General features: G+C 30.9%; 1 long non-coding RNA gene across 1 annotated transcript; it reads left to right on the top strand.

The window, feature by feature from the left end:
- Window positions 1-13,536: 13,536 nt before the first annotated feature.
- LOC134720866 (uncharacterized) lies at window positions 13,537-17,675 on the top strand. The gene is made up of 3 exons (XR_010107807.1): window positions 13,537-13,588; window positions 14,160-14,248; window positions 15,235-17,675. It is a non-coding gene; the product is annotated as an uncharacterized LOC134720866 (long non-coding RNA).
- Window positions 17,676-19,156: the final 1,481 nt, after the last annotated feature.

Genomic DNA, 19,156 nt, shown 5'->3' on the forward strand with positions numbered 1-19,156 from the left:
ACTTAAAGGCATATCCAGGTAAGAATAAATAAATAACAACCAACATGCTGAACTTGATTTTAAAAGCGGTAGTTCACAGAAAGGCATGTCATCTTATGTAATCTAATTTTCACGACTTGCGACAACCACATCTTACTTCATACTAAGTGAAAAAAACAGCAATACCAATTTTTCATTTGATTTTCTTTTCTTTTGTTTGTTTGACCCGGACCGGGTCGATTCACGTATACATGGTTCGTGTATAATGTTTAAATACTTATGTCTCTCGTTTGTATCCCTTGGAAATTCAAAATCGAGTTTTTTTTGTTATAAATTTTATAAATTATTGTGACCCAAAATACTGTTACCACCTTGTACTCCCTGTTAACAAAGCAGTATGGTATTGGTGTTTAAAATTGATTTGCATTTATTTTTATTTATTTTTTTTTTGGGGGGGGGGAGTCCAGATTCCGAATTACATTTGTAGTTTATTTAGAAGTGACTGATTTATGTGAGAAAAAAAGTATTTGTAGAGAGTTTTCTAATTAACTACATGTTTGTATAGGTAGTACTGTATAAATACAGCTGTTTCTCTAACCACGCCTCTTTTGGGGAGATTTAGAATATTCATAGAAAATTAATAGATATAGGAAGATGTGGTGTGAGTGCCAATGAGACAACTCTCCATCCAAACAACAAGTTTGTTTACATACTGGTTCCCAATTCTGATCTGTAGATTGCATTTAGTACAGACATTACTTGGAAAAATTACCAGGAAAAATACACGTGAATATTGTTCATATTGAAATGTATGGTTACCCTCCAGTCGAGGTACGGATATTTAAGAAATTAAGTGTTAGTTTAAACTCTTATAAGTTTACACAAACATTTGATAACTTGACCATCGCCATACAGTATATGTTCGTTTATGATACAATCCGGACCCGGTGCTTTCCCACACTTTAAAGTAATCATTTGTTCACGAATTTCTTCAAAAGTTATCTGTTTTTCAAGTTCTGGAATAGATGATTTATCACTGTTTGCAAAGTATGTTTGAACTTTTGACGATATTTCATGGACAATAATTCACATATAATACTATCGTTTACATCTTCAATACCATTGTATGACAACTTTGTACTTGATGGACCGCTTTTTTGCAAACGATGTACACGTTGATAAAATTCACCATTATCCATTTCAGCAGCTTGTTTTATATCATCATATTTTCCTTCCGGTCATAGTTTGTAAATGATTCGTTTTCGCTAACGAATTCTCCTTTTTTATTTTTATATTCAATAGAGCTGAACTCGTTTTTTTTCTCTAGTTACTAGTTGTTTATCCATTTACGTTCTGAATTTCTTTGCTCGACATGCCCGTTTAGATTCTGATTTTTCCAATAAGCTTTTCAGTGGGAGTTTTTTTAGAAGAGTTAGTTAAGTCAATACAACAGTCACCTCCTACAATAGTACTACTATATCAATCTTTAGAATGCATGTCATTACATGTACATAACTCATCAGTATAACTCATAAAACCCTCTAAAGAAACAATAGAGAGTAAACGTACACATATAAAGCGCATGTCATTATGTTTCTCTGAACAAAGATTTACTCTACACACTTTATCATTTGTAATATTTAGACTTTGTATTTTAAAATCTAATGATTTGCATACTAAAATTGCCCTCCCTCCGGAACCTACAAATGTATTATTACAGTTTATACCAATACTGTATATTAAAAGGAAAATATCTACACAAGTTATCTTAAATGAAATATTGTTTTCGTTTAACCAATATTATGTTAACAGACAAACATCTGATTCATTTAATATAGACTAAAAGTATAAGGTACCAAACATTAGCATATTCCATGTATAAACCGGCAACACATGAGCAATCACAAAAAGTATAAAGATTAGATCACGGCACTTTTTACTAGTTCGTATGGTTTGTCGGAAATAACATTATACCAAATAATTGGTTCGGTACTTTTTCAAACCACCTCGAAATATATAGCTGTATCATTGTAAGTTTATTATCAATTTGTCTGTTTAGTATAACTAGTTTTTTCAGCATTTTTTGTTCAATTTTAAAGTTTTTGTTGAGTTTGTCAAGTTTGTCATTCATAGGTTACACATTATCATTACTTATCTGTTTTATTTTCCTTAACATTGAAATCACAATAGTATTTTCATAGTTTATACTGGTTTTTCTTTTCTTGATAATTTGTAAAGAATATCGTACATTTTAAAATCTGTTTCATCGAATATTGTAGCTGTTCTTTTGCTCTTTGACATACATTGTCACAACTCAGAAACATTATTATAGCTCCTTCACGATACTGATAAATAACAAAAGTCATCCGCTTATGTTTCACCCGGTGGCTGACCATTGTCAGGTCAAATAAAGATCACCCATGTCGGTGTGTTTCAGAAGGCCGTGTTTAAATGTTTTCTATCAAGTTGTTCAAAAGTTGTTCAAAATCTGGATTTTATTAAATTAAACATGTATTTGTCATTGAATGGGCTATCGGTAATACCATTTTTGTATTGTCAATCATATCATTAGACAAATCGATTTCATTTTGTTCCTTTATGAACGCATCATTTACTAGTATATGTCACTCGTGTTTTTTTTACTGTCCACCTGAATTTCTCCTCACTTTCTACTCTCTTTGTGATCATTTTACAAAACCACTTTCACATTGTGTTTTATGATCAAATGTTCATATTTCTACAAAAATTGCTTCTTAATCTACAATCAATGAAAGTTTAACGTCTTAGAGGATTTAGATTTCACGATATTTAAGAATAACTTTCGGAGACTTTTTTTAACAACATATTCAATCAATGGACGTAATACGGTTCTAGTTATATTTAATAAAAATGTACAGAGCAGTTCGTTTATTTTCACATGAACCTCGAATCTGTACTCAAACCTTGCATATAAATAATGATTTGTTTGTTCATATCGTAAATAAATAGGAAGTGTCATGAAGTATTAATGGTTTTGCGGATGTAACGAAAAGTCACATACACTTCAATGAACGAAAATGACTGTCTCAACTTTTATATATCTTTCCACAATGTTATCAATGTTATCTGTAAAACGATCATGTATCAAGGTGTTGTTCAGCTTAATATAAATGTATGAATCAGACAGGTTCAGTTTCGAATAACCACTCTATAAGTAAAATCACAAAAATTCTGAACTACGAGGGTAATTAAAAACGGAAATTTCCTTATCAAATGGAAAACCAAAAGCTCAAACATGTCAAGCAAATGGATAACAACTGTCATATAACTAGCTTGGTACAGGCATTCCGATGTAGAAAGTTTTTGATTTAGGCTGGTTTTGAGGCTAGAAAAATCTCTCACTTGATTGACATTAGCCTCAAATTCCATTATATTGACAACAATATGTGATAAAACAAAGACAAAATATGTAAAAATGTCAAAAATTAAAGTACAACAGCAACACCAACCTAACCAAACACTGAGGGGGGGGGGGGTGATAGGTGGGGTGTTGATCTTAAGTGCTCCGGTATCCTACTGTACATATGGCACCCGTCGTGTTGCTTTTGTTCTTACCAAGCCGGTAAATAGTCTTATTTGGTAGGTCACAATCGTGAAATGGGAACGGACTGTAGTTACCACATCATCAGAATATTCCATTACGGTCAACCAACTTGGAATGGAACTTACTACCTGATGATATCAACTTCATCATTTTAATCCGTGATTTAAGAATGAAAAGGTCACAATTGGGTAGCGGAAATCATTTCTTTTGTCGTAAAGTTTTGTTTTCTACCGACCATCTTTGTCATTTTTTTTAAAAGGTAGTCCAAATCAAATGACAGTAAAAAAACTCAAGCACATCAAACAAACGGATAACGACTGAAATATTCCTTACTAGATACATATTTTTTTTCTTTTGAGAAGAAAATAGTGGATTGAATCTGGTTTTATAGATAACTAAACCTCTCTCTTGTATGACAGTTATACCAAAATCTATTATATTGACAACGATGCGTTAACAAAACAAAAAGATATATTAGGTACAAATGTCGCAAATACAGCAGATTCATTGTGTTATACTCCGAATCACAAAAAAAATCAAATCTGTAACAAAGAAAAACAAAATGCCATATAGACTAAGCCCATCAGTAAAAAAAAGACAAGCAACAAACAAGTTTTATAATAGCACATCAAATCTGTAACTGCTGCGACCATTCATCCGCTAATCATAGATATACCGTATACCTAGTTTGACAGCTTTTTAAGAGAGGAGCAAAAGGTATAAAATTAATATGTTCCGCAACGCATATTAGAAGAGTAACGAAGGACCTAAATATCGAAAGAAAGAAAAAGCTTATTTTGAATAATGGAATGGATTGCTGCAAACCGTTAGCACCCAGTCAAGGCAAAATAAATACAACAGAATAAAAGCTTATTGATAAAGGAGTATAAACGATATGTGTCACAATTACCATTATAAGGGGTAATGGAGGACCTAAATGCCAAAATACGTGTGAAAATAAAGAACTAGTCAATTTTGGATAATGAATTAGAAAATTTAGATAATAGAATGGACTGCAGCGACCCTTAGGCCGTAATTATAAACATACATTTTACCTCTTTCGAAAGCTTATTAAGAGAGGAACAAAGGGTTTATAGTACATATGATCAGCAACGCATATTAGAGGTGTAAAAAGGATCCTTCACAACGAAATACGCTTGAACATTAAGAAAAAGCTTATTTTGAATAATGGAATGGACTGCTGTAAGCCGTCAGCCCATAATCAAGGCAAAATTTAAAACCAAATTAAAGATTAATGATAAATTAATACAATGTGTCTAAACAATATGTGCCGCAATGACCATTAGAAGGGTCACGGAGGACCTAAATGCCGAAATACATGTGTAAAAAGAAAAAGCAAATTTTGATAATGTAATGGATATTGTGAATAATGGAATGGACTGCTCATTCCAAAGCTCATTAAGAGAGGAGCAAAAGGTATATAATTGATATGTTCCAAAACGCATATTAGAGGAGGAACTAAGGACCTAAATATCGAAATATTCTTGAACATTAAGAAATAGCTTACTTTGAATAATGGAATTGACTGCTGAATAAAGCCGTTAGCCCCATATCTTGGCAACATTTATGCGCCAAATTAAAGCTTATTGATAAAGTAGTAAAACTGAGTATAAAAATATGTGCAGCAAAGACCAGTAGAGGGGTTACGGAGGACCTAAATGCCAAAAACACGCGTGAGTCGATCAATTGTTAAGGCAAAACAATTGTATCCACTATGCAAGATAGATATATATAAGGAGATGCACCCTATCCTATAAGTATTTGCTTTATCAATAAGAAAGTTATTAGTTTTATTTGTCTTTTAGAGATTGTAACAACGTATACTGTATGTACGGTAGAGTATGGTACAGTATGCTATTAGCTTTTTACAACAGACTTCAAGTAAATATTTTTTTCGGAAGCACTCTTGAAAGTCCTCATTCGGAACTTGACAGTATCATGTTTATGAAGCGGCCATATTACATGTATCCCTGATACTGCGGTTGGAACCCAGATAAAGCAGAGAGTCATACATTTGTTTACGGTAAAGCTATCCTATTCTGAGGATTGCAATTTATAATTATTATATAGAAATTCAAAATATAAAGGAGAACAGGGTCAAGAGTCCTATCGTCACCTAGACATTTACATCAACATTTCATATAATATTGGAAATGTTAAATTTATAGAAAATGGCCTTGCTAGCACTCTAACAGACCTGTACTACAGCCGTACAATTCTTCTCTGATTATTTTATAAAACTCACCATACTTTAAGTTAATATTTGCAAAATCTTGAACAAGGTCTATTAAGGTGTCTAATCATCTTTTCTCAAAGAGTTATCCTTATGGAAATATAAGCCCTCTGGCACATAGTTGCGGCAGCAGTATGGCTATGCTGCGGCTTTGTTGCTGCAAACTGTTGCGGCTTCGATGCAGCGATAGTATATTTCGTATGCAAATTAGTTTTCTGGCACCATAATTGCGGCTATATTCTGGCACCGTTGCGGCGATATTCTGGCATCATGTTGCGGCACTGATGCGGCTATAGCGTATTTCGTATGCAAATTAGTTTTCTGGCATTATTGTTGCGGCGCTAATACGGCTATATTCTTGCATCATTTTAGTGACAAAACATGCGAACAGGCCGTGCTTTGTATAAAATGTATTGTGCCAGCAAAAACAAGTTGTCAATGCATATATATGACATGCATTATAATTTTTTATGCACAGGCACATAAAATAAATGTCAGCGGTATCTGCATAAAAAATAATGAAATTTTTTAATGTGCCCTAAGTTTAGCATATAATATTGTGTTATTTACCAAACTACAAGTATGCAATTGAACTGCTGCAAAAAAAACCACAAACTTCACCGATACATGTATAGTGAACTCAGATGAGGCCATGTTATTGAAATACACAATGCAAGATTGATCTTTTCTATACATGCAATTACTTGATATGTGTTTACTTACAAGTCTTCAAATCTTCCAAAAGAAACCCAGCTAGAACACAAAATTCTTCAATACAGTTATAATCACAAGCAACATGGTGAATTTCTAACACACTAGTACAGGGAAAAGGATTTAAAATCTACAATTTTAAAGCCCGTTATCCATTGGGTACAAACTCTAATATTTTAATTTGGGTAGGTGGTGGTTCACTGTTGGGTATTTAACATTTGTGTTGATTAGTTTGATCGCAACCTCGCTTTGGTCTTTTCGAAATACGACGGCAAGGTTTCAGAAGACGAAAATTGGACGAGAAAATAATCTTCTTAAAAAACCCACCACCCTCCCAATGTAAATTAATTTTGTGTTACATGTGTATTTGTTCTGAATGGAAGTAAGAAACCAGATACTGCTTTTAAGTTTATATTTCAGCTTATTTCTGCTAATGGTACTGAGATGGGAGAGTAGGAGACAACTAGTGAACATAAAGTAGATGTAAAAGTTGGACATTGGCAGAGCACATTTCGCTGCGCTGGATTTAACATTCATATATTCAGTGAACAGTAATGATAGCCTCTGATTACCAGGGCTCATCAGTCAACTTCTCGTACCAGACATATTACTTAAATATATTTATATTAGTGGTCTGCCATAATTTGCGGTAGCCACATTATAATTTACATATATATTAAATACAGACATTGATAAATATATTTCAGAGCAAGATTGCCAATTTAAATACATATTATATATCATATATGTTATATTTTATTCAAGATAAAGCTGTGGCCAAATACTGCCAAAACCTTATTATCTATTTGTTGTGTTTTGGGCCTCGAGGATAATAGCTAAAAACGCAGGAAATGACATCATCGAATTTTCTTTTTTTTGTGGTGCTCATTAATTTTGAAAGAAATTAGTGTCGCAATGATGCCAGAACAATGCCGCTAGCAGCATCATCCGGCACTACTCCGGCAACAATCCTCTGGCAACCTGATTAGGTTGCAGCTATAAAGCCGCAACGCTTCGGCAATGCTGCAGCAACATTTTCAATTTCATAAGGGATATATATATGCCTCTTGGAAATATTAAATTTATGGAAAATGGCCTCTTTAGAGCTCTCACAATTACAATTCTTGGCAGATTTTTACCAAACTGAATTTTTTATAGGATATATAGTATCAACATTATCTTAAACATGTTTTTATGATGGTGGCCCATCACCTTTTTTTCAAAAGTTATGCCCCTTGGAAATATTAGATTTATGGAAAATTGCCTTGTTAGCTCTATCACAGGTACAATTCTTACCAGATTTATTAGATACATCTTATACTATAGGGTTATTGCATGAATATTGGGGAATATTGTCCCGAGTAGAATTTTATATTGCACGAGCCCAATATTCATGTAATAACCCTTTTATTGTATAGCAATATGATATTTGAAAGCAAAAAATGGTTTAAACTAAGATTTTAACATTGATGACGTCATGAATTTTCAAGATTTATTGCACTAGTGCAATATTATAATTTATTGCATGCTAACTTTTGGTTACGTTCTGTGGGGAATATTATATTGCTATACAATAATATAGGTTATAAACAACAATATGTCAGAATAGTTCTATAAGGCCAAAAAAATATATATATTTCTGTTTAAGGTTACATGCTTTAAAAAAATAGGGTAGGTAGGTCGGTGTTTTCATTTTATTTTATTTTTTTCATTTTATTTTTTGTGACATGATTTTGAGTGTGCGGTTTCATCTTGTCGTGGGCAGAGTTGATTATGGACTGAGTTTACCCGTATGGTTGCTCTGGGTTCCCCACTCAATTAATTAATTTATAACTCATTGGATCTTTTCTATGTCATGTAGCTTGTTGTTCGGTGTGAGCCTAGGCTCCGTGTTGAAGGCCGTACTTTAACCTATAATGGTTTAATTTTTAAATTGTTATTTGGATGGAGAGTTGTCTCATTGGCACTCACACCACATCTTCCTATATCTGTTATTGAGGTTTATTCTTGTTTCATAATTTGAAATCATTTGCATCATTTAAATTAAAATAAATGTATTCCACGTCGCCAAGTTGTTACTAGAACACCCCTTTAGGCGAAATAGAGTTTTCCAGTCGTCTCCCTTCTGAAAGTAACCTCCGTGAATTCTAAATCAAACACAAACACTTCGAATATGAGCTCGTTCTGTCAATAAACGTCGTATTATATTAAAAACAATTGCAATTTAAACCGAGGAATTAGTTATACAATTATTTTAATTTTACTATTTTCCTGATTTCAGACAAAATATATCCAAGTAAACTTTTTCCAGGATGATTTATCAATGTGTACGGAGAGGAGTCATGAGAAATGACCCAAAGGAAATTAAATCTTTAAAGAGTTGGGAATAGGGTTCCTCCTAGAATTAACGGAAGAAAATACGAGTGATAAGATTCAAAGTGAAAATACCTTCTCTCACTCTGAGTCTCAGTGACTGGAAAGTAAACTTGGAATTGATAGTACAAAATAGAACACAATAGGCCTAAGTATATTGTTCATACACTTTTATCCGGGATTGGCTATTTTGTAACTATCCAGATAACGTAAATAAGTTTTGGAAATAATATTATCCCGCTACATGTATACATGTATACATGTGTCAATGAAACAATGGCAATCGTATCCCTCAGAGTAATCTGCTCTTTGATTATACATTGCCATAGCTTCCTGTACATGCTGTATGGCCTTCAACAATGAGTTAGACTTATACCGCATAGTAAGCTGTAATAAGGATCTGAAATAAAGAATTTAAAAAGAAAACTAAAGGCAGTGATTAATGTACAAAACAATAAAATTATAAATGAAAAAACAGATATAACAGACATTTATCAAGGTTTATTTGGTATAATATTGTATAACAAATGTATATTTAAGATATGATATATATATATTTGAAATCCTACATGTGGCTTCCCATTATTTTTGGTTCTCATGTGATTATAAAAGAACAAGGAGGATTGTACCTGGGAATTTTGATGACATTGACATAAGTTTCTAGGAAATGTTAATTACTGACATCAGACTATGCTAGTAAATTCTGTAACCATGGACATTTTACGCAATAAGTTAACACAACCATGACTACTAAATCTACTAATATTTGTCTGTTTGGACACATTTAAGAAGACTAATTTATCTTTTAAATATGATAGACACTGTAATGTACATATATCATGTATATATGTTACAGTAAATAGGTGAAATTAGGAATTACATGTAATTACTAAAATTTAGGAATTACAGGTAAACCCCGAGTCACTTAGTTAATACAAGTAATTCCTGAAACGTCCCAGTTATTACCAGTAATTACTAATTTTAAAATGAACTTTTACACCTATTTACTGACTGCTAAAACAATGTTGTATTATGGTCAGGTGATCAAAAGTTATGGTAATACTAACAAAAAATATCAGTTAGTACAGTACAGTAAATTTTGAATGGTTGATTTCAATAAAAAAAAATACTCGAATAAATATGAACTTTCAAATATTTGGTTAAACCCGAGCATTTTAAGTTTTAATCCAAAATGGTTCAAGTTGAGCATTATACAGATTATTTTTGACCAATTTCAGCAGACATGGAAATCTGAAATGGAAAATTCTCCTAAAGCATTATGTTTTAATTTTTTAAAGAAAACTTTGAATTTTAAGAATATTTAGACTTACTACCTTATACAGATAAGATAACGTTATGTAGGTTAAGAACTGGAACGAACTGTTATGTGCATTAGCTTCGAGATATAAAAAAATATATAAAAAAATATATATATTTTTTTGTTGTTAAATCATTAATAAAAAGGATATAGTGAAATTATAATTCACTGTTAGCAGCCAATCTGGTTATATTTTGTTAAAATAGCTGAGAAACAAGGTTGATGAGTTGTGCACTTGCGAGTGAATATTTGGACCTCATTGAATACGTATTCATGTGACCTTCAATTCAACCTCTAGCTGGAGATGAGTTATCAATGTATTAAGCTTTTAAAATTGTAAGGGTTTTGCAGAACAAATAGCCTACTTTTGCTGTTAATCGCAGGCTAAACAAAAATGAGTAAAAAATATTAAAATTTTCCTGTAGATACTATCTTTTGACTAGTACTGTAAGAAGCTTCTGTTAAAATTGGGTAAAAATCCAGGATGGTTTATAAAACCTAATGTTTTAAAACTTTAACTGCATAGTGTATGAAATGATAAATGGAAAAAAAAAATCAAGTCCATTTATAAGTAATATACAAAAAAAAGGATTCTTTTTACAAACTTTACTTAAGAATTGAATGCTTCTTGTTGTAACTTCATTGGGGTGTAAAAGCATTGACCGAAGTACATTTCGTATGAAGCGGGGAATTGCTTTATACTAAAAATGTGCACAGCTAGGGTCAACGCTTTTACAACCCTATGAAGTTACAAAAAGAAGCATTCAATGCTTATAATTACATTTCTTAGCTATAATCATGAAAACACTAATTTTATAATTGTTTTATTTAATTCACATGCGCGCTTTATTGTGGGACCCTGTGTTATCATGAATGAAAAGCTTCATTGAGTGATGCAATTGTCTTATGAATAAAGCGTGGTGTGCAGTTAGCCAATCAGAATAAAGTATTGTGATGAAACATACATCTTATGTAATTATTTTTGGATATTAACTCATGATCATAAAAATTTTGATTCTGTCCATGTTTGGTAGAAATCCAGGATATTTGGAAAAAGTTATTTTGAAGTTTTAAACCACAGTGCATGATGGAGATTTTAGTTTAACCAAATTATGAAAATCAATTTTAGATAGATATCATTGTCTTGCATGCATATATTTACAGAGTTTTAAAACCTATAAAACAACCATTTTCCAGTTTCAATTCACAAACACTGAAGAGTATGCACTTTTGATGTGCCTTATATTCCTACATCCTTGAGTAAGCTCCCTTAAAATCCCTATTCCTTTACTTTCTTATTTAGTATCTTGAATTATGTTTTTAATTTTATAAGAAAAACATCAAGTTAGTAAATAGCTGTAAAAATGACAAAAAATATCAGTGATTACTGGTAATCACTGAAACAACTAGTAAATACATGTAATTACTAAATTGGCTAGTAATTACAGGTATTTACTGAAATGCTTAGTAATTACGTGTAATTCCTAATTTCACCTATTTACTGTAACATATATATGCTAAATAATATTCAAAGGAATTACTATGGATTCATTAATGTTTTTAGTGCGTTCCAATTTTCATGGATTAAGGAAAATTTGCATGTTTGTGGATGTTTAATTGCATGGTTTGGCCAATGTGTGCTTAGTGATGATACAATTCTATAGAAATCTGTTGCTTGCTGAATGTTTGATTTTTGTTGTTTACCTGTACATGTGAACCTCCCGACGGGAGTACAAAACTCCCGTTTTCAGGGGTCACCTCCCGTCCTCCCGTGTAGGAGAAAAAACTCCCGTGTATGAAATATTTCATGAATGAAAATTTTCAGACGCCATATTTGATAATTTCTTACTACTGTACGGGTGTAATTGACACCTGTGTTAAATTTTACATGTACATCAAAGAAGACTGATGTAGAATTATATGGCTTCACTTGACAGCTTGGGTGTCAAACATACTGGTAATCAACGATGTTTACCTCTGGCTAACTGCCGTTGTGTTATAAAAACGATGTGTATTGGGAATATTGAAATACTATTTTGTTACTTCCCTTTGTTTTATCCTGTTTTCAGTTATTTTGCTTTTAAAAATGTAAATTGTAAAAAGACTATAAATGATTAATATTTTAATCAAATAATCATAAAAGGGTGTTGATTAAATGAATTTAAATGTTTTGAGACAAATAAAAAAATATAAATTACTATATACTACATACAAAATCAATGAAAATTAGTTTCCAAAGAATAATAATGAATCAACAGTGCATGCAGTATATTGACACAAAGACATCAATTTTACATTAATCTTGTATTAGGTACCATGCATGATGCTACATATGTATTTACATATGAATCACATTCATTGAAAAACTCTGCTATACCTAACAACCATTACTTCGAAAAAAAAGATATGACCATCATAACCATGTGGCATTTGCTAGGATGCTGTCTGTTCTATATGATGTGTGGATAAAAAAGCCAGCATCATTAGGAAATCTGATATTGCTCCTCTTAAAGAACATATTAAAGTATACAGTATAGCTTAACTAGAGATCCCATTCTTTTTTCGTCTTCCACTACTATTGGAGAATTTTCAATGTGGGATAATATTTGATTAATTGAATTGCAAAACATTTTATTTCCTTTCTGGTTTATTACATATTGTAATGGTGGAAATTAATTAAACAGAATTGTATATTTTACATGTTTTATTAGGAATGAACTAATTGAAAACTGTTTCTTGGTCTTTTCATATTTTTCTTATAAATATCTGCAAATTTAAAAAACATAATATGTGATAGTTAACTGAAAGTTTTATTTCCTTAGATGCTATGTCATGGATAATTTCGTTATTATATTCTTCAACTTTGTACTTCATTTAGCCCTTTAAAGTTTTTTATTTTGATCATCACTGATGAGTCCTATATAGAGAAAAAATGCATCTCTGGTGAACAAAAAAATATAAACGTGATAAACCAGCTTTAATTTCTTTAACTTTTGTGGTAAAATTAAGCCATTTCTAACATGTCTTGCTAACTTTGCATTGATTTATTTTACAGATTTTCTATAAAAAATTTATTTATTTCTACTAGGAAAGACCTCATTTTTTTAATATTTGCAACAATTAATATTCACCTTGTTCATGTTGTTATTCTACACTCAAAAGTTGCAAAAAATATTGCATGACCAGTGCAAAAATAGTTGGGTTACACATGTTACAACTTACAGTAATATTTGTTAAATATATATGTTATTACAGAATTTGTACTAACAGTTAAACATTCCTAAAAAGAAATTTATAAGGAAGTAACGTGCAAACCAACAAACCAACAAAGTACCTGACATGGTGGACCTTCAAGAGTTGAAGGTGTGGTGTAAGTGAACCTTTTTGCAGTTATTATCCTTAATATTATTATATAGATAAAGATATTCAAAACTGTAAAAGGCAAAAATGTTCAGCAAAGTAGGATCCACAATTAGGTTTGATGACCAAAATTGTAAATTGACTTTTTCTGGAGAATTGCCTTTTAAAGACAATTTTTCACAATTTCAATTTGTTCATTCTTTAAAAAAGAAGATGTGGTATGATTGCCTATAAGACAACTCTCCACAAGAGGCCTAATGACACAGAAACTAACAACTATAGGTCACAGCACAGCCTTCAATAATGAGTAAAGCCTGGACCTCATAGTCCGCTATAAAAGGCCCAGAAATGACAGTTGTAGAACAATTCAAACAAGAAAACTAACAGCCTAATTTATGTACAAAAAAATGAATGAAAAACAAATTTATTTGTAACGCTTAAACAATCCACAACCACTTAATTACAGCAGCAGACTGAATTTAGTTTCAAACTTTTCTCCAAAAATCAGAGATGTACTGAATACTTAAATCTGACAGAAAAAAATATTTAATAGATTATGTAAATGTTATTATATTTTTCAGTATCTGAAATTATGGGTTTATGAATTTGAACAGCTTTTAATATACCAGCAGTTCCAACAGCATGGTTCCTGCAATCCAAAAAAAAAGAGGTATTCCTCTAATAGGTTTGCTAGGAAATTCATAAGATTTTTTGTGTAATGGTTTGTTCCTAATCATTATTGTCGTTGCACTTCCTTTACTTTTCTTCTAGCATCTTAAGGAAGGAATTTCCTTTTTCATTAACTTACATTTATTTTGAAGAGTGTACATATATAAATCTCACATCTCTATATTTTCATAATCAAATTTTTTTTGGTGGAACTTTGTATCAAAAACATCTGTTAGGTTTTGGTCTTAAATCTGATTATTGCATACTTTCTACTTAATTGAAGGGACCAGAATAAAAACCCAAAGATCTTATCTTATTTTGTTGTTGTCTTGTATAGTGGTGCAGCAAAACATAATGATCTATTTTATAACTTGTCTGTTGATGAAAAGTTTATATTTTTATTCAGAACTGAAGAACTACATGAGGAAGTTGCTAAAACCTGCTTTAATATTTTATGTATGAGAACAAATTTCTTATTTGTATATAGCTAAATCTTAGATATATATAGTTTTAAAATTATGTAAAATATTGTTTAATTCATTGTTTGATATTATCTCATAATTCTTAATAGAATGGCACTTGTTTATGTTTTATTAATTTTAAGCTAAATGTTATTTTACTGTTTTAGTTTTAATATATGAGAAACTTTAAAAAGAAAAAACCAGATCACAAAAATATTCACAAATTTTATTGCAAAATATGATAATGGCTACTTAAATGGAAGCCTTGGTTGTATATATTGATGTTGGGATATTTTAAGCTTTTTCTAGGTGCATAATTGAATTCAGTCAATTCATGGCAATTGATTCATAATTATCTAAAAAAAAAATACACATTTTCTTTCAGCATGTTATCAGTAAGCTTTAATATAAATTATGGCAACTATTCATTGAACTATTAATCATGTTAATTCAGCAGTTAGTTTTGTTTATAATCAGATGTACATGAGTAGAGAAAGTGTTTATATTCTGATTTCTGTGCTTTCAGATAGGAACAAACCAGCTAGTATAGGCCAAAAGAACAAAGTACAGAACAGCGTTGTAACCACAGATGGGATTCATTTAATTGTTAGTCTGTTAATTAATTGATAAATTCTATGTTTAATTCTGATATATAATTAGTTCATGGCAAATAAGAATGCTCTTCCAAAAAACTTGGTGTGTTGTAGTTGGTTATGGAAATACAAATTGTCTTTGAATAGTTGGTCCCTTCCTATCCAAATCTATTTTATTGGGTCGATCAGCTCGACAGATATTATTGTCAACTTTTTTTAACTAGTTTATTGTGAATTCTATTTTTTCACATTAATTAAGTTTGTTTTAAACTAGTTCATTGCATTAAAAGTCAATGTATTGTATTTTAATACGTATATTGGTATCACGTTGTCGTCCCAAGAGTGAAGACATTTGGTTTTCCCACAATTACTTTAGTATATAAAGTAAATAGAAATTTATGAAATTTAAACACAATTAAGGTTTATGAGACAAAAAAAGGATGGTTGGGATTGATTTTAGGAGTTTTGGACCTAACAATTGTAGGAATAAGGGATAAAAAAGGGCCCAATTAAGCATTTTTCTTGGTTTTCGCACAACTGTAGTATAAGTAAATAGTAATCTATGAAACTTAAACAAAGGTTTAGGACCACAAAAGGAAGGTTAAGATTGATTTTGGAAATTTTGGTCCCAATAGTTTACGAATCAGGGGCCAAAAGGGTCATGAACATAACTTAGTTTGATTTTAACAAAAAATGAATTCTTTAGGTTCTTTGATATGCCGAATTTAATTTTGTATTTAGATTTTTTTTTATCCTGTTTTCAAATTGGTCTACATTAAGGTCCAAAGGGTCTAAAATTAAACTTTGTTTGATTTTAACAAAAATTGATTTCTTGAGGTTCTTTGATATGCTAAATCTGAACATGTACTTAGATTTTTTATTATGGGCCCAGTTTTCAATTTGGTACAAATCAGGGTCGAGAATTCAACAAAAATTGAATATATTTGGTTCCTTGAATTTATAGTTTTGATATTTGGGACCTGTTATCAAATTGGTTCACATAGAAGTCTATAGGGTCCCAATTTGAACTTTATTTGGTTTCATCAAAAACTGAATTCTTGTGGTTCTTTGATAAGCTGAATCTAACCATGTATTTAGATTTTGGATATTGGACCATAAAAAGTAAATGTCCGATTCAAAAATTTTAAGTTCTTATTAAACTTCATTCATTCTGTGTCAACTATTTAATCACATTCCAAATTCAGAGTTGTATTTAATAGGCTTGATTGTTGTGTCCATACTTGCCCCAACTTTTCAGGGTTCGGTCTCTGCGGTTGCATAAATCTGCACCCTGCAGAGCATTTTTTTATTATTTACGAGTTTGTCATGTAAAATTTTATCTCGTTATCTATTTTATTGTAAATTTTTAATTATTTATTAAAAACTTAAATCATATTTATGATATCAAAGTCCCAAAAACTATACTTATTGAATAATGCTTTATTTCACTTTAAATTAAGCAGCTCCCTTGAAAAGTTGATCTGTTACCACATAAAAAAAAAAATGAAATTTTTAGTATAAATAAAATTGTGTTGGTTATGTCAATCAGTACTTCTTAGTATCAGTTTTTATGCATAGGTGAAGAATTTTGAAATGAGAATTTATATATTTGTTTTATATGCCCATTTATGGAAGGTATTGTGGTATACACAGTCAATTTTGCATAGGTACTATGTCTGTACCAAAAATCTGTAGTACTGGAAATATACTTTTCATATTCAGTACTATTTTGTTGCTCTAAAATTATTGTAATATTGAGGTTCCTGTATTTTACAGTACTTGATTTGTACTTGAAAGTTTTATAGTTATTTTATTTTACTATATGACTTTAAATTATTTGTTTTCTCATTGGTAAAATCCTAGGAAACACTCTTTGATAAAACATATTCACTGTGAAAAAAGATGTAATAACTGTAACCAAGAAACAATAATTGTATATTATCTATGTGTTTCTGTGCCACTGCAAAGTATTTGTATGGTTATTAATCAAGTCAAATATTGAGTTATCTCCCATATGAAAAACAGTTTTTCCATAATCACATGGAAAATCAAAGTAATCATTGGAGTCAAAGTTAAAATGTATTAGTTCAAAGACTCAGTAGGTTAATTTCAAGCCATAGACCATGAGTTTAAATGCAAACGATGTTCCCTGAATGAAAACAGGTCAAATAGATCCTTAAGGAGGCTAGAGGGTATTAAAAATGATAGCAAAATTTTAAACATTTCTTTTTTTCATTACAAATTTTAATTATTACACTATAAGTTGTTTCTTTATGTTATTGTACAAAAATCAACCAATAAAACCGATTAGTTTTGGCCCAGATGACTATATGTTTATATCATTGAAAAAGTTCCAAATTATCTCCCTTGTTTGTTTTTTTCAAATAAGCTGTACTTTAACAAATCAATTAACTAAACAACTGTAAAATTTTAGCAATTTCTGTAATATTTTATTTCGATATTACTCTTTTCATTTATAGAAAAAAAAAGCGAAATCTTATATTTAAAAGTAATACCTGTGAGCCCCCTTCAAAAGGATGTTCAATGTTACAGTAGATGGAACTGCTGCAGGCCTGTGTTTTTGTGTATTTAGCTCTTTTGATTATTCATTGTACTGGTTTACATACCGTATTGTCTGTCAGTTTTATTGTCATAATTCATGATACCTAGTCTCACATTAAAACTATCAAAATAATTTCTATATTTTATCGTATAAGAATTCAAATTCAAAATACAGTCAGGCTAAATTTAGCATCAAACTTGAAAGTTCTTATTTGCCTAATTTGGTACATATCAATATCTATTTTATTGAGTAGAGCTAACAATATCTTATCATTCTATCAGCTTTTCTCTCCCAGTATTTCAATATTCAGTTAGTTTTTTCATTATTTTACATATTTCTTTAATGCTAAGATCATTATACAGATTAGTGACATGAAATGATCAATATATTTATATGCATTGTTATATAGATTCATGAATGTTATTTATTTAAATCATCATACTAATATTGCATATTACTGTTTATTGTATTATACATTATATGCACTTGCAATAAAGACAGTTTCTAAATAAATTTCTAATTGTTTGTATTTTCCAGTCAACCAACCATAGGTTATCTGTATTCAAATACACATCAGTCAGACATTATTGGTCACACACATTATTCAAAGTTGCAAGTCAAGCATTCAACCATCACTCCCCCAACCCATCAAACACTCTATTGTATCAACACATTCAATACAAAATTATGTATTATATTTGATGTTCCAATACATTTCCATGTGTCAAAAATTATTGGTGGCCAAGGTTTCTTGGTCAAACTGATAGATTTTTGTGTTTTGGTTTGGTTTCCAAATACTATAAATAGCAATATGTAAGCTATAGAAAAGAAGATTTGATATGATTGCCAATGAGACAATTCTCCATAAGAGACCAAATGACACAGAAATTAAAATCGATGGGTCAACATATGGCCTTCAACAATGAACAAAGCCAATACCGCATAGTCCGCTGTAAAAGGTCCTGAAATGATAAATGTAAAACAATTCAAACGAGAAAACTAATGGCCTAATTTATAGGTACAAACATAGAAAGTAAGCTGATGGGAGAGACATTTCAGCATGGGCACTCTTATTAATTTGTTTTTAGCTTGGAACATTGCCAAAGAAGTCCAGTTATGGATATTCGGTAGAAACTACAGGAAACCCTGTGTAAAAAAAAGGGGAGGGGGGGGGGGGGGGGGGGGCAGTTGTATACCACTACATATGGCTGAGGCATATAAAAGACAGAACTGGTGTACAGGCAAATTTGACAGAAAAAAAGTGATATCAGATGCTGAAAGGGAAGCATTGA

Source organism: Mytilus trossulus, chromosome 6 (assembly GCF_036588685.1).
Source record: "Mytilus trossulus isolate FHL-02 chromosome 6, PNRI_Mtr1.1.1.hap1, whole genome shotgun sequence".
Lineage (NCBI taxonomy): Eukaryota > Metazoa > Mollusca > Bivalvia > Mytilida > Mytilidae > Mytilus > Mytilus trossulus.